This window comes from Megascapheus bottae, chromosome 12, assembly GCF_031878675.1.
Source record: "Megascapheus bottae isolate mThoBot1 chromosome 12, mThoBot2.hap1, whole genome shotgun sequence".
NCBI lineage: Eukaryota > Metazoa > Chordata > Mammalia > Rodentia > Geomyidae > Megascapheus > Megascapheus bottae.
In genome coordinates, this window is record NC_143520.1 from 4859389 (window position 1) to 4876268 (window position 16880).

Genomic DNA, 16880 nt, shown 5'->3' on the forward strand with positions numbered 1-16880 from the left:
ATTATAATTCTTGATCACTTTGAAGATCAAGGTTGCCAGAAAAGGTTTTCCTGTACATAGACCTTCTGTTGTTTCACCTTCTGTAGGTCCAGGCCAGGTTATCTAGCAGCTTTTTTCCAACAGTTAAATTAATTATAGTAGATATTTTATCAAAGATTTATAGAACACCTTCTAAGTGCTAACCATCTGGTTGGCATTGTATTTGTCACAGTGAGTGAGACTGACAAAAGTTTGTTTTCTTTACATCCAAATAACTCAAATGTCTCAGCCTAGGTATTCATTACAGTATCTATTTAAAAATAGTTCAAACCTATGGCTGGGGGTACAGTTCAGAAGAGGAATAATTGCATAGCAAGCACAAGATACTCAGTTTGAGATAACACATCTTTTTCCAGTCCTCTCTCACTATTCTGATAAAAACTGACAGTATAAATATTTCTTTTCTTCTTGCTCATCCAAAGATACAGTCTTTTCTTGTACTTCTCCCAAAGTGGGGGTTTCCCAGAATAACCCCAAATATCAGCCATTACATAGTATAATCTTATTTGACCTTCCGTAGTCTAGGCCATTCTTCCTAGGATAAGATGTATATGTATTAGAGCCAGATACTGGTATCCCCTTCCTGTAATCCTGGGTGGCTCTTATAATCCTCAGGAGGCTGAGAAATGAGGATGCTAGTTGGAAGCCAACATAAGCAGACTAGTCCATGAGATTTTAATCTTCAGTTAATCAGCAAAATGGTATAACTAGAGGTGTGGCTCAAATGATAGAGTACCACCCTCAAATGAAAAACCCAAGCAAGAGAGAAAGGCCCTGAGTTCAAACCCCAGTACCAGAAAAAAATCAAAACAACAAAAAAAAGATGTATCTGGACCTTCCTTTGCCTTCCAGTCTCTGGTCATCTCCTGCAGTAACTGCTTGAACAAAGACTCCATTCTCAAAAATCTAACAGGTTGAATCTAGAGAGAATCATGTTGAGTGAGACAAGACCAAAGGAACAAAAGGTGCATGGTATCCTTACTATGTGGCTATTAGATCCAAACACTACAAGAGTGAGTACTCAATATTTGCGTACCCAATGCTATGGACATGGTATTGGAAATATAAACATGACTACACAGACATAAAAATTTATGACTCTATAGACATAATGTTCTATTACATAGATTACTATGTATCTATGACATACAAACCCTCAGCCTAATTTTAATTATATTCTAAAATCTAAGTGCTAGTGATTGCATATAGAGATTCCCTTCTTGAATACTTGTTTGTTAAATACGTCATTTGAAATATGATGTAAAAATCTATGTTAATAGTTTCTTTAATTAGAAAATCTAACAGAAACTTTCAGAGACAATTCAATTTAAATCACTTACAGGAAATAAATACTTTGTGATATAAAGGGAGAGTTGCAGAGATGCCATTCTGCTGCACAAAGAATAACTTTATATGATTAAGAAAAGCAGATTAAGATTCCTGGAGCCATATTAACTTGCGTATTCATTACAGAATAGTCCATATCTGGCTTGTTGTTCTAGGGTTATGATTCTCACTTAAGATGTAAGAGTCCTCAAGTTTTATATTTTTACCTGCACACAATGGGAATTCTAAGGTATTTTCAATATAGCAAAAAAATAGTGCCCCAATGACGAGTTCAAAAATTTCTGCAAGGAAAACAAACCTCTAGAAACACTAAAAGATCAGTTTTCCTTACTTAACTATTAATGTCAAAAATCTCATGAGATTCAAACTAGGCCAGCCATTCTATAATAATCTATTTCATTAGCACTCAGTAAAAGTGCCAATAGGTGAGTGGGAAAATAAATGAGACAGAGGAATAGTCTAGTAAAATCAAATACTAAGCAATAATTCCAATCCATTATTTATACAAAAAGTTAAAATGGAGCCACCATGAGGGAGCCTCCATTTTTCAGAGAATCACCTGGCGGTCAAAAGGACTCTCCACACAGCAGGTCTGGCCCCAGTGTCAGACAAACCCACTTAGGTTAACCGAAAAGGAACTAGCTGAGGCTGCAAGCAAGTGGGCTGTGGAAAAGTTAGAGAAGCTCGATGAGAGTAACTTGCCTGAAATTTCTGAGTTTGAGACTGTATAAGCTGCACCACTATTCATTGACTAGCCGGAAGAATCTGAGTTGAACACAACAGATGGGACAGAATTATTTGAACACAGTCAGCTAGACAGTTGCTCTAAAGCAATAGCATCAAAAACCAAAGAAATTGAACAGGTTTACCGGCAAGACTGTGAAACTTTCGGGATGGTGGTGAAAATGCTGATTGAAAAAGATCCATCATTAGAACAGTCAATACAGTTTGCACTGAGGCAGAATTTACATGAAATAGGTGGGCGATGTGTTGAAGAACTAAAGAATTTCATTGCAGAATATGGTAATTCTGCTCAAGATTTTGGAGAGCCTTTTAAAAAAATTAGTGTTGAGGCAAAATAAAGAAATGTTTCTAGATGTAACCATGGATTTGTGTAAATCCATAATGTATAGAACTTTTATTCAAAAAGATACTTTATTTGGCCACATTTCTGATTGAGTTAAACATCTAAAATAAATATTTAAATTATATATTTTTTTCTAAACACAAAGCCACCTAGTTCATATTCCTTGCTTATACCACCCCACCCCCACCACCCCTGACCCCCCCCCAAAAAATGATGGTTAATTTGCTGAGCTTTGATAAAGCAGTCCTGGAGAGCAGCCTTTTGTACTTACTCCTGTTCTACTATCTTCCACAGCATGTGGTGATTTGTTTGGTCATATGAGTATAATTTATAAGTAGAGATTATTCCACATAAACATGTATAGTCTTTTGCATGCTTGTAGTGGAGATTGCCATGTGAAAACTGTTAGCATTTTGAGGTGTTAGGATGATGATGATGATGATGATGATGATGATGATGATTTTAACCTGATTCTTTTGTTACGCATATAGCAAGTGGAGGGTACCATCCTAATAAACAGAACCCTGGTATCTTAATGAATATTTGCTTTGAGAACAGTTCTCATTCAGCAACAATAAGAAAAACATTAAAACCTCTAAAACACACCTTAAAATGTTTTTTTCCAAAATAAATAGTTCCTTGTACAAGTATCATATAGTAAGAATAAAAGAGCAATTTGAGATGAAAGGTAAGTATTTTAAAGATGTGATTCCACAAATGCCTTTCTGCAGAAAAAAACTCCACATAATAGGAGCATTGGAGTTTTACATTTTCACAGGCCCATACCTGAAAAAATATGATCTCATGCTCATAATTAAATCATTTGCAAATTATTCTTTTACTACTCTATAATGTGAATATTTTGTTCTGATCACTTTTAGATGTCCTTTAACCTTCAAAAGTGTTCTTGAAAGAAACAAAGGAGAAAGCTAGCAAGGAGTCTGTGTGTACCAGTCCTTCATGAGTGAGCCAACCATATCAAGAGTTAGTTAAGAATCTAACTGGGACTATTAAAATATTACACTGGCCATTTCCTGGCCATTTTCAGCAATTCTGTGCATTGAGCCAAAATATATCATTTTTGTAGCATTAGTTAGTATGGAAACTTTAGCAATCATGTTTGTTATTACTGCCCAAATAATGCATTATACTCCCATCCCTTTTCTATTTCCAACGCATGCTCACTTCAATTCTGACATTATTTTTTTTGCCCTTTATTGATATCATCTAAAAGTACCTAAAGATTATATTGAAAGTAGAAAAGCAGTATAAATAATTTTAATGGAATTTACACTGGGTGCTTCAAAGTATGTTTTATGCCATTTTACAAATTTTAAAAGCTTGATGAAGGCCACATAAGTTTTCTAAGGCCATCTAAATTTTCCTCTCTTTGAAATCTAACTTCTTGACTTATCCAGCATTTATAAAGTATAAGCCCAGTAAGTGTCCCATATAGTATCCCTGCTATTCTTTTTTTTAAAGTCTTGCTCTTTTTTTTAATTTATTTTTTCATATATTTTTATTGTAATTAATAGAAGGGTTACATGATATTTGCCAAATAGATGGTGCATTAATTCCCATACATTGATACCCTTTCACATGTCTTGGTCCCCATTTCCCTCCCCCCCACCCTACCCCTCATCTTGTTTTCCCCCGTTCCCTATCCAATTTCAAATAACCAAATACAAATATATCTGATATATCAGGTAACAAAGTGAGATAGTGTAACAACATGAGATAACCAAGGGACAACAAAAGTGATGAGAGATAACACAGTACCTTAAGAACAATCATTCATTATATGGCTTATGTTTCTATATCCTAGAGATCCTTTCATTTAGCGTCCTACTATATGGCCTTTTGTATCAAGGTTTTGCTCTATTGCAAATCTCTGCTAGTAGAGCCCAAGGTTTCTACCGATTATGACAAATGAGGGAAACCATTGAGCCTAAGTTCCTTTGAGTCTGGCTTACTTCACTTAATATGATCTTTTCTAAGTCTTTCCATTTCCTAACAAATGGGGCAATGTCATTCTTTCTGACAGCAGAAAGAATTGTGTACAAATACCACATCTTGTTGATCCACTCATCCACTGAGGGACATCTAGGTTGGTTCCATATCTTTGCTATGGTAAATAGTGCTGCAATGAACATTGTTGTGCTGGTTATCCCTGCTATTCTTCAGTGTGAACAGTGGTGTTGCTCACCGGTGTTGATTTTATTTAATCTTCCCAGTGTTTTTTTTCCAGTGTTTTTTTTTTCCTTAAAGAAAGTCTACTTCCAGAATTCAGTTCCTTTAATCAAGATGGTTTTTACAAGTTTAAAAGTAAAATTTGAGATACTATAATAGACAAAGGAGTTGTTTGTTTTATTGAAATTATCAGTGTTTAGCTGACATATTTCAGTTTAGACATAAGCATTTAAAGCTGTGTATAGCTTGGCATTGGCAGCATTCTGCTAAAGTTGTCAGTGTTAAACAGCTTATTTAGTTTTTGTTGTTTAAATGCCTTTTTAAAGTTTAATTTATGATAGATATATAGAGAAGTGTTCTAGACAGTGTATTTTGCTAAATGTTCTCATTTTTAGATTGTCTTGATTTTGAGTAATGCCCAACCGATGTGACAAAACATTTATTATCTTACCATAAAGCCTTGATGATCAACAGAGGAAAAACAGATATTGTAAAGCTTTTTGTGATCTTAAAAAATACAAAATAAAGCAACCAAGTTGATATAAAGAAAGCTAAAATGCTGAAGAAGTGTGCCCTAAGTACTTTTGGGCCTATTAGGCAGATAATTCTTAATATTGAAAATGAACAGCAGGATGATATCCCTTCTAGTTTATTATCAGCTCTTTATTTTGTAGAATTGTTTTATACATTTTTAGTCACCATAAGAAAAGGTAGTTTAAAGCCAGCTCAGGCAGAAAAGTCACTATAATAAGAAGCTGTCTAATTGAATAAATTATAACATCTCATATCTAGATTCTATTATGCAATAAATACAGTGAATTTGTTCTGTTCGCCTCTTAATTTTCCCCATAATTATTTTAGGGAAGAAGTTATTCAAAGACCAGATATTCAATGAAGTATAAATATAGGGGTCAGCACTATGTACTTGCAACATAGTCAAGTGGGCCAGAGTCAATGTCCACATGATTTCATCCCAGATCTCTCTGAGGCACTTTTTCCTGTGCACTATTTCCCAGGAAAAGTTCATTACTATACAGAGCTGATACTGGCCAGCCATGGTGACACATGCTTGAATACCAGTCATTCAGGAGACAGAGGTAGGAGGATCATGATTTGAGGCCAGCTGAGGAACATGGGAGAACTTATTGTAAAAAATAAGTTCAATATGATGGCGCATCTCTGTGTTCTCAGCTACTTGGGAAAATTTAGAAAGATCTGTGGCCTAGGCAAAAAGTGAGAAACCTTTCTGAAAATCAACTTAGAGAACAGAAATGGTGGAGGCCCAACTCAAGTGGAAGAGCACTTTTTTTTCTGTAGTTTAAAAAAGTTTTTATTCATTTTGATCAGGGAACAAAAAGGACAATCTTAATGTCAACTTGTCACTACTCATAAAATTTGAGCTTACAAGATTCACTACTCTAAGATAACTGCACCTACTAACAACACAACTTGAAATAGATCTCCCTTCCATTCCTTAAGGTTCCATGTAGAAATAAACAATTCCTTACAATAGCCAACATTGTTACTTGGTCATAGCAAAAAAAGGCTGAAGAATTTCAACTTGGTATACTAGTAGCAAGTACAAATATCATTGAAACCAATTTGCAGGAATCAAAAAAAAAAAGGGGGGGCAGGTAGGAGGATAAACGTTTAGCCATGTAATATAAGACCCAATCCTAGCAGCCTATGTGGGAACACAGAAGCTCCCAAATCCAACTATACTGAGTAAAACTCAAGTTTGTCAGCCAAATGTCCTTTAAAACCTAGAACTTTTAATGCATAAGCTGTAATAACACCCAATCCACTTAGCCCCCCACCAACAAACCCAAGACTTAAGCATCTTAGCCCACGGTTCCTTCCTATATGTGAATATAAATGCTTAATTCATGCACTAAATGTGACACTAGTGTTGACTTTCCCCAAGAACTCAACACAAGTTAACAAGCTCCTCAAAATGCCCACTTGGAAACATTCTGTTCATCTGCAGTGGCTGTGCCGTGTGATTTATCAACAAGAGGACAACTAATCATTCTGCCAGTACTCCCAATCTGAGGACTGCCCCTGGATTCTTCTCAAGGCTAGAACTCTACCACTTGCACCCTCAGCACCACTTCTGGCTTTTTCTAAGTATGTGGTACCAAGGAATCACACCCAGGTCTTTGTGCATGTTAGGCAAGCACTCTACCTCTAGGCCAAACTCTCAGCCCCTGCACTTTTTTTTTTTTAAAGCAAGCATCTGGCCCTGAGTTTAATCTCCAGAACTGACATCATAAGTAGACTGATGGGTTTGTGATGGGTTTGCTAATGTATAAATTACCCTAGAAGAATCTGAAGTTTAAGCTATGTTTTTAAAAGCAGTAAAACAGCGCTGTCCACTACTATATTCATAACTAATGTTCACACACAGAGGCACATTCAGTCATTGTGCATTTACTTAGATGGCCAGTATTTATTAAGAGCCATTTTCAATACCAGATACAATCTCAGGTGTTCAGAACAAAGATGAATGGTACAAAGAAGAATAAAGTGGCGTTCTTTTTTTTTAATCCCATTTTTTTAATTTTTTATTGTAATTAATAAAAGGGTTACATGATATTTGCCAGATAGAAGGTGCATTAATTCACATACATTGATACCCTTTCACATGTCTTGGTCCCGATTACCCTCCCCTCCACCTACCCCCCCACCCCGTCTTGGTTTTCCCCCCTTCCCTATCCAATTTCAAATAACCAAATACAAATAAATCCAATATATCAGATAACAAAGTGAGATACTGTAACAATATGAGATAACCAAGGGACAGCAAAAGAGCTGAGTGATAACCTAGTACATTAAGGACAACAATCATTCCTTATATGGCTTTTGTTTCAATATCCTGGAGGTCTTTTCAATTAGCTTCATACTATATGGCCTTATGTATCAAGGTTTTGCTCTACTGCAGATCTCTGCTAGGAGAGCCCAAGGTTTCTACTGATTATGACAAATGAGGGAAACCATTGAGCCTAAGTTGAGTCTGGCTTACTTCACAATATGATTTTTTCTAAGACTTTCCATTTACTAACAAATGGGTTGATGTCATTTTTTCTGACAGCAGCATAGAATTCCATTGTGTACAAATACGACAGTTTGTTGATCCACTCATCAACTGAGGGACATCTAGGTTGGTTCCATATTTTTGCTATGGTGAATAATGCTGCAATGAACATTGTTGTGCTAGTGGATTTAGTATGCTCTAGTTTCTGGATGGTTGGGTAAATGCCAAGTAGTGGAATTGCTGGGTCATAGGGGAGCTCTATGTTTAGACTTTTGAGGCACTGTCATACTGCTTTCCATAGTGGTTGAACAAGTTTGCACTCCCACCAACAGTGTAGTAGGGATCCCTCCTGGCCACATCCCCTCCAGCATCTGTTGTTATTCATTTTCCTGATCGTGGCCATTCTAACTGGAGTGAGGTGGAATCTTAGAGTTGTTTTGATTTGCATTTCTTTTATGACCAGAGATGTTGAGCATTTCTTCATGTGTCTATAGGCCATTTTTGTTTCTTCTTCGGAGAAGACTCTTTAAGTCTTTGGCCCATTTTTTAATGAGATGGTTGTTACTTTGGAGATGAGTTTGGGAGTGATTCAATTTTTTGAGCTGTTGATATATTTTAGATATGAGGCCTTTGTTCATTGTTTGGTTGGTGAAGATCTTCTCCCACTCTGTAGGCTTCCTAATTAATTTACTAGCTATGTCCTTTAAAGTGGCGTTCTTATTCTCAAAGAGCTTAAGATCTAGCAGGGAAGGAAAATGCGAAGTATTTATTCTATTCTGTTGCAATTCCTTTTTTCTCCTCTGTATTACTTGTTGGACAAGTGTCTTAGACTGGCATCTCCCTCATCCTGTTCACTATTGCTCTCTAGCATCATAGCTTCCTTTCTGCATAGATAATTAACATGTATTGAAATTGAATGAATAGAAAAGCAAAACAATGTAGCTTCTAGAATAACTAAAGCATTGAAGTAAAGGTTATGTGCCATCCTGGCTCTCTAAACAGAATACTTCAGGAAAGCAGAAACACAGAAGGGTCCTGACAAGAGGAACAGAAGAATGTGAGAAAAGTTAGAAGTAAGGCAAGTACCATCTAGGATTTGGCAATGAACATGTGTATATAGAAGCTTTAAAAAAGGCTGGAAGTTTGGCCTAGTGGTAGAGTGCTTGCTTAGCATGCAAAGACTGGGGTTTGATTCCTCAGTACCACATACATAGAAAAAAGCCAAAAGTGGTTCTGAGGCTCAAATGGTAGAGCTCTAGCTTTGAGAAAGTCAAAGGACAGTGTTCAATTCCTAAGGTCAAGCCCAGGTCTAGAAAAAAACCCCACTAAATTTCAAAAGGAGTTGCACTCTAGGTGGTTAAGGGTTAGGGGACAATTGAAAGCAGATAAAACTGGCTAATTGAGTTGGGAATGAGGTAATAAATCCCACAGAAACATATTCTCCAGGGACATAGCCCTGTGTGTCAATGAATGCCTATCTTTAGTTTCTTTGTATTTATACATTATTGTAAAAACAACTGGCTAACTCCTCATTATAGGACTTTTCCTAGATAAGAGATATTACCTTAGAAAAGTTACACATTGGTTGCTTCTGGGCTACTTAAAATCCTTCTTTCAAAATGTGTTCTGAACATCCAGTTTATCTATCAGTTCTTCCCAAAGAAAGCAACTCAACAACACACCTTTTCTTATTCCTTCAATTGCATAGAAATATCTTATCTCTCCTGGAAGTGAAAGAAGGAGTTGTCTACCTGGTCTTATAGGATAGCATAAGTGCATAGAGCATCTGAGCCACACAACCTATTTTTCAAACTGTCACTTTCACATAAGCCTTCTGAGCAATACATAGCAAAATGTGGCTTATAGCTGTGTCAAAAACTGGACACCTTTGAAGATCCATCTGCTCCATTCAGGGGAAACATGTCATTTATAGTTTTAAAAAATGTTTAAAAAATTTTATTCTAAACTTACCTTTGCCAGACCATTACCATATCATTCACACACAATATATTCCTAGAAATCCTATCATCTAAGGTCTGAGTAGACACGGATATCTTGCCTTTCTACCACCTCTAGTCATTCTCCCAAGACCTCTGAATTAAATATACTCTTGTTACAAGTGGCTGCTAATGGGAACTGAAATTATTCTGCCACTGAGTGGAGGGGAATCCTTTCCATTTTTATATGTTTGAACTTCGGGCTTGAACTCAGGACCTAGGATGATGTCCCTGAACTTTTTCACTCAAGGCTCGTGTTTTATCACCTTGAGCCACAGTACCACTTGCAGTTTTCTGGTGGTTAATTGGAGATAATTGTCTCATGGACTTTCCTGCCTTGTCTGGCTTTGAATAGCAATCCTCAGATCTCAGCCTTCTGGGTAGGTAAGATTATAGGTGGCAACCTTCAGTGCCCAACAGGAGAGTTCTTGTGGAGACAGAACTATGCCTAATAAATATTTGGTGAAAACAAATAACTTCAAAATATTTTGCTGTCCCCACAGTGGTCCATGTACGTGCTGTTAGTCTTCATGAATCACCTGTGAGGAAAGCTGTGAGGGTTGGCAAATCAGGGGTATGAGATGAGGAGCTCTGATAATTTGAAGAATTACAGGAGAATTCCATGCAGTCCTTCCCTTTTAAGGTTTCTGATTTCCTGCCTGAAATATCTAGATCTAAGTAAATATAAGGTAGAAGATATTTCTAAGACCAATAGTAATCAGTAAAATACCAGAACGCTGGTTTTTATTTATACTATAAAAATGTATCTATTTTTGCTTAAGGTTTTAAATGAAACATGGATTTGTGTGTTTTCTTTCTGTGAACTGTCATGTGTTAATTCACAGTGTACTCTAGGCTAGACGTCTCAAAGTGGTTGAGGTTTCAGATGCAAATGCCCAGGATCTTGGTTAATGACTCAAAATGTAACAACTAGGTTTCTACAATTAAGTAAGAAGATTCCTGATTTGACGGTTGCAGGGTTAAAAAATTACTGGACTGCCTTATACTCTATTAGTGTTTTAGATAGAGCACAATAGCAATGAGCTTATTTTATCAATTAGTTCACTAAGAGTTATGATAAATTTTAATATTTTGAGAACATACTATGGGTACTTGAACATAATTTCTGTGTGGCATGGTGTTATCTGTTGGGGTCCTTCTCGGACGTGTAGGAGAGGATAAGATGGCAACAGAGCCCATGAATAATCCTAGGAACCTAGACTCTGGAGACCAGACTCTTGGTGCAGATCTAACTTTATTTTAGAAAACGTGCTCACTAAATACAGATCAAGTGGTGGCCACCATATCAGCAAATAGGGAACTCCCTGAATGCGACCGTCAGCCAATGGTGTCCTGAGACACGCCCCACTCACCTGGAGTATCCAGGAACTCCTACTCCAGGTGGGAGGAGTCAGGCATCCTCTAGCTCCCTGCTTGTGTCACTGAGTGTGTACATGCCGAAGCACAGGTGGCAAGCAGCCGGGGCTCCTACACCACTAGCTAGGAGTCCCCACAGTTCCTCCTTTTTCTTTATTTATGTACACTCATAAGGGAATGTAGGATGGGGCCTAAGCAGTGTGCAAAGACATTAGCTAGATGGCATCCAGGCAATCCTGGATAAACCCAATCAACTTAGCTAAAGCAAACAGGGTCATGCTGCTGTGGAAATGAGCATGGTGGGCCAAAGAGATCTAGGGCTAAGAGGGTTCAGATGGGACTGGGGTAAATGGGAATCACAGCCCCATGTCCTCCTTAGCATGCTTTGAGGGAAGCATTGTATTGTTCATAATCATATCATGGTCTCCTGCTTGGGAGTCAAGTTTATTACTCTGGGCCTCCACAGTTCCCATTTCTTCTGGTTCCCATGCTGGGGTAGATATAGGATGAGGTAGCTTTGAGGAGAGTGTGGAGGCAGCGTCTGTGCATCCATAACTGGCAGAGTAGTCATCCAGGGCAGTTTTTCTAGATAGGTCGGTGTCCTGGGCCATACTGGTGAGGAGGTTGCAAAGGTGGAGGCAGGATTCAGGCTAGCTGGCTGCAGCTGGTGGTGGTGTCGCTGAGAGGCCATTTCATGGTGGCAGGAACTTGTAGATTGCCTGCTTCTGAAACTTGAGAGTTAACAGTTATGCAAAGAAGTTCTCTGTCCCAGAGGGCGAAAGGGTTCGGGCCTATCCCAGAGGTGGCCTTTACTTTATGTCACAAACCATAGCCATGCCTTCTGACCAGGCAGCAGGCACCATCTCAGCCAGGTATGGTAGGTGAGCGCTGGGCCACGAGTTAGGCCTCCTTTTCTACGGCATAGGTTTCCATTTCCCTGATGTGACGTGCTCCACATCTCCCCCTTTTTTGTTTCATTAGCAGGTGCTTGCCTTGCTCCAGAATGTTCCTGTCTTAGGTTGTCCCCTTCAGGGGATCTTACCCGTCATTGACTACCACTCTAGCTCTTCAGGCAATTCACCCGTAGGGTTGGCAGACCCAAATGGACATTTTAAGTAGGGGGGATGGCCAACGTCCACAAAGGAAACCCTTCTATCTTCTGGTCTACACCTGTATATCCTGGTAAGGGCCGGGGCCAACCTCATAGAGTTCCCAGTCTGCACCTCATTATAATGGCACACATGAGTCAAACCCTCGCCCCATTGTTAATAGAGGAGCTGGCTCCTGCCAGGTGTTAGTGATCAGATCCTTCCATCGGACAAGGGGCAGGGGGTTGGACGAGGTAGCATCATGCTCCAATGCTTATAAGCAGGGATAAATCCTTTAAAATCGAAATTTAATAGTTCAATGTAAATAAAGCGTCAGCGAGCTTATCTTGAGGCCTCATGCCTTAGGTACCTGTATCCCCCCAATTATATTTGTTTTTTGAGGGGGCCTATGGCCAAGAGTGGGCTAGCTAAAGTCCCAGGAGTGGAATCTGGGCAAAGATTCAACTTCTGTTACTTCTTCAAGCTGATTCAGGGGCGTTTTCTCTATACTTGGCCAGGGACCCAAAAAGCTTAGCCTATTTTACAGATTGGTAGGCGCACAGCCTCAGGTTCTCAAGCTTCTTCCCTGAGTTTGTGGCTGGTGTCAACCCAAAATCTGCTCAGTTAGGGCTTTGAGCAAAATTATGATTGTAAACTACCCATGTATTTTGACAGCCTTAAGTTTAAACTACCCACTATTATACTGACAAGTTCAGTAGTAGACACAGGCATTAGTAAGGCATGCTTACAAACTATTTAATGACCTCTTGGCGCTGATAATTTTGGATGGCCAAGCTCAAGTGACTCTAGGATCTGGCACCCCATCTCTCACACAGGAATAAATATCCCATTGACATTTCACTTGGTTGGTTGCTGGACTTGAACTCTTTTTCTCTTTTTTGAAACAAACATTTAGGATAACCTCACTTCCAAATATTATCCAGAAACCCAGTTCTAATTTTCTTTAAAACTTTTAATAATACTTTAGTTAAACATTTCTCTTAAAACCCTTTTCCCCCCAATTTAATACATTTAGGGGCAAGTTTCAGAAATGCTGATCACATCACTGATTTTACCATCAGATTTCCATGTCAGTCTGCAAGGAAGAGGCAGGATGAAGCCCTGTCTTTTCTGAAAAACAGACAGGCAAAATTTTTGAAACTGATAAATTCACATTCAAATTTCTGATACTTATCTCCAAATTTAAACTCAAGGAAATAAATTCCAAGTTCCTGATGCCTTTTTGCTAAACAGAATGCAATGTTTACAATGTAAACAGCTCTATGCATTACAATACTAGATTTTAAAGTAGTTCCTCTTTAAAACAATACAATAATTCCTTGAGGCATTTGACTTTGCTTGGAGTTTAGACTTAGATTTAACCAACTACCCCATTTTTGTATGTAGTTTCAAGTATAATCTTGTATACTTGTATACAAGTATAATCTTGAACATGCTCATTCACATACATTCACACTCAAACATCTTAAAGCGCACAAAATTAATATCGACTGTACATTTTCTGAAGTTTTCAAGAGATTCAAATAGATATAAAAGATGCGCATGCACACACACAAAAACCACAAGGATCCATATTTAGGAATGATACCAATTTCAAAGACAAAACCGGACAGGAAAAATTGCCCAAGGAAAAACATGTAAGGACAAGACAGAGAAGCAGAGACTTTTAAGTAATCCCCAAACTTCTGATGGCATGCCTGGCCTTAAACTATCAGAGTGACAGAAAGACCATGTGGCCTTGAACTCAGTGGGCACCTCTCCAATGGAGATCTCTGTTTCCTGGTAGCCAGCCAGCGGAGGCCATTCTCAAGCAAGAGGGAAAGAAAAACAAAAAGAAAATTGGGCTGGGTCAGATACACTTACCTCAAACCCACATGTCCTCTCAGACATGCCCTGTTATCAATAAGAACCCTAGAAGGGGGTCAAGACATCCCTTGACCACCCAGGCCTTAGATAAGTTGCCTCATCCAGCTTTTCCTCTCCGTTTTCGGCCCACAGTGCCCTTTCTAGAAAAAAATACAGACATACAGGTGGGTTGACCGATGTCTACTTACCTCCAGAGGCCTTTGCTTTTAACCTGGGTGTCTTTTCCGAAAAGGCTTGTAATAGGAGGGGCAGTAAAGGAAGACCACTGCTTAAGGAAAAAACAATCCTTTATCTCAATAGCATAAATATACAAATTATTATGAATTGTTGAAAGACTTGGGAGCCCTGGTTTGGTGGCATAGTTACTGTGGGGAGATCATGAAGAAACCTGTATTTGAAACCTGTATTTGTCTGACCCTTATGATAAAAATGGGGAATTCTGAAGCTGTTCCTGGGTTAATTTTAGTAGCTCCAATTGTTTTTCCCGCCAATAGGCCACTGCTCCACCCAGACAGGGTCATGTGATTTCCAAGTTAACCATAGGGGGAAATGGAAACCGTGGGAGACTGTGGCCCCTAGAATTGGGGGAGCAGTTTTCTGCCAATTTTCTCATAGATAATGCAGTCATCGTAGAATGCTGCAACATCCATATCTCGTCCCAAGAGTTTATTGGGCAGGTCCTCTAAAACCAGAGGCTGAATGGTTATCACCAAGGCAGAGGGTGTGCCCTTGCGAAGATGCTGCTAGGTCTCCTGAACCCTGGAGCTGGGCCTGTGGTGGAGTTTCTAGGAGGCGGAAACTTCCTGCTTCCTAAGGCAAGTTCTTTTAGCTCCAGTATCTATTAAGGCCTGGGAGGAGATCTGAATTCCATGCAAGGCATTGGTGTTGCCCCTGACCTTAGCTTTATCATAAAAGGCGGATTTTTATCCTAGAAAAATGTATCCCCGAAAGTAAACTGCCTTCTGACATTGAAGTGGTTCTAGGCTGTATAGTTCCCAGATCCACCGGGGTGGATTGCAGTCTGACTTAGGATAAAGGAAGCCTGGGGAGTAAAAATTACTGGGAATGCTTCCAGAAGGCCATGTTGAGGGTTCAACTTGGCCTCAAGTAAAGGAAGCATGGAAGAGGATTACTGAGGGAACAGGCTCCCTTTAGAAAACACGCTCGCTAAATACAGATCAAGTGGTGGCCGCCATGTCATCAAATAGGGACATCCCTGAATGCAACCATCAGCTAAAGGTGTCCTGAGACATGCCCTGCTCTCCTGGAGTATCGGGACCGCCTACTCCAGGCGGGAGGGGCCAGGCGCCCTCTGGCTCTGGACTGCTTGCATCACTGAGTGTGTATGTGCTGAAGCACAGGTGGCAAGCAGCGGGGCTCCTACACCACTAGCTAGGAGTCCCCACAGTTTTCTAGTTGTATAATATTTTTAGAGTTAAAGAATAGCATATTTATAGATGTATAGTTCAAATCACATTTTAATGATTGAAATTTTTCTCCAGATTATCTATAAAAATGCTTATCATTTCAGTAGATTTTTAAAAAGAGGGCTTTTGGGGGCCGGGAGTTTGGCCTAGTGGTTGAGTGCTTGCCTAGTATGCACAAAGACCCGGGTTCTATTCCTTGTTACCACATATACAGAAAAAGCCGGAAGTGGTGCAGAGGCTCAAGTGGTAGAACTCTAGCCTTGAGAAAGTCCACGGACAGTGCTCAGGCCCTGAGCTCAAGCCCAGGACTGGCAAAAAAAAAAAAAAAAAGAGAGCTTTTGGGGTGAGCTAAATTTACTTTTTGTACAATTGGTTTTAAATGGTGGCCTTCAGGTAAATTATTCAATGGGACAAATATGCATTACATATCAATCAAACTGAAACTATTCAAATAATCATCACAGTTAGGTATATGGACTCATGAGGCAAAAGTGTATACCTAAAACCAAGATCAGTCATTTTGATTATGGAATTTCTGAATTTTAGTCATTCAATTCATGAATGTGAGCTTGCTTCTCATTTCCACAGATTCCACAAACCAATTTGGATGAAAATGGTTCAAATCTTTCAGCTCCCTGAGTGTTTCACATGGGCAGTAATCTATCACAAACTATGATGCAATTCCTTTATCCTCTATGGCACAGCACTGTCCTCTCCAGCCCATTCCTCCTTACAAATACTCTTTGTCATTAATTTTTCCAAATTGCTTGCTCATAAAATCTTCTGAAGGCAGTCTTGCCATGTAACTCAGGCTTCCCCCAAACTTGAGGGCCTCCTGACTTTGCCTTCTGAGTGGCTGGGATTTCAGTGAAGTATGTGACCACAAGTTCAGCTGGTTCAAGTGTCCTTGAAGAGGAGCTTTCTCTTTATTCAAACTGAGAAAGAAAATTTTGCCATGATCACAGTAATGATATGAAAAGACTAGTAATTCTGGTATTAGCTAAAATAAAAATTTCATTATTTTAAAATAAAAGGCTAAGGCAGACTTTATCATCTAAGAGTCTCAAGGTGCTGAAAGCTCCCTTTGAAATTTTTCCTCAAGAAGAGACAATTATCACTAGACCCTTATTTAAATAAGTGAAGGAAGAACACAGCACTTAGAAATAAAATTGTATCTTATTTTTTACTGCTTTCAAGTACCAGTTATGAGAAAATTATATTTCTACTAATTTTGTATTTCAGATGCTCTGCATTTCAAATTTCTCAAACATTGAATTGATATTTATGGGATAATCAGAAACTGTCAAAACATTTGTTCTACTACATCTGTAAGAAAACATGCACATATTTTCATTGGCTGGCTTGTGAAGGGGCTTCTACGTCACAACCAATGTAAGTGCACCCCTG

General features: G+C 38.8%; 1 protein-coding gene and 1 pseudogene across 3 annotated transcripts in view; both read left to right on the plus strand.

Annotated features, from left to right (window-relative positions):
* Znf385b (zinc finger protein 385B) overlaps positions 1-16880 on the plus strand; it is a 414848-nt gene that overhangs the window by 87869 nt on the left and 310099 nt on the right. For all 3 annotated transcript variants that reach the window (XM_090342530.1, XM_090342533.1, XM_090342531.1), the window contains exon 2: positions 16716-16865. The gene's annotated coding sequence lies outside the window, so the exon portion shown is untranslated. The remainder of the gene's footprint in view (positions 1-16715; positions 16866-16880) is intronic.
* Positions 1915-2468, plus strand: LOC150056126 (periphilin-1 pseudogene; annotated as a pseudogene).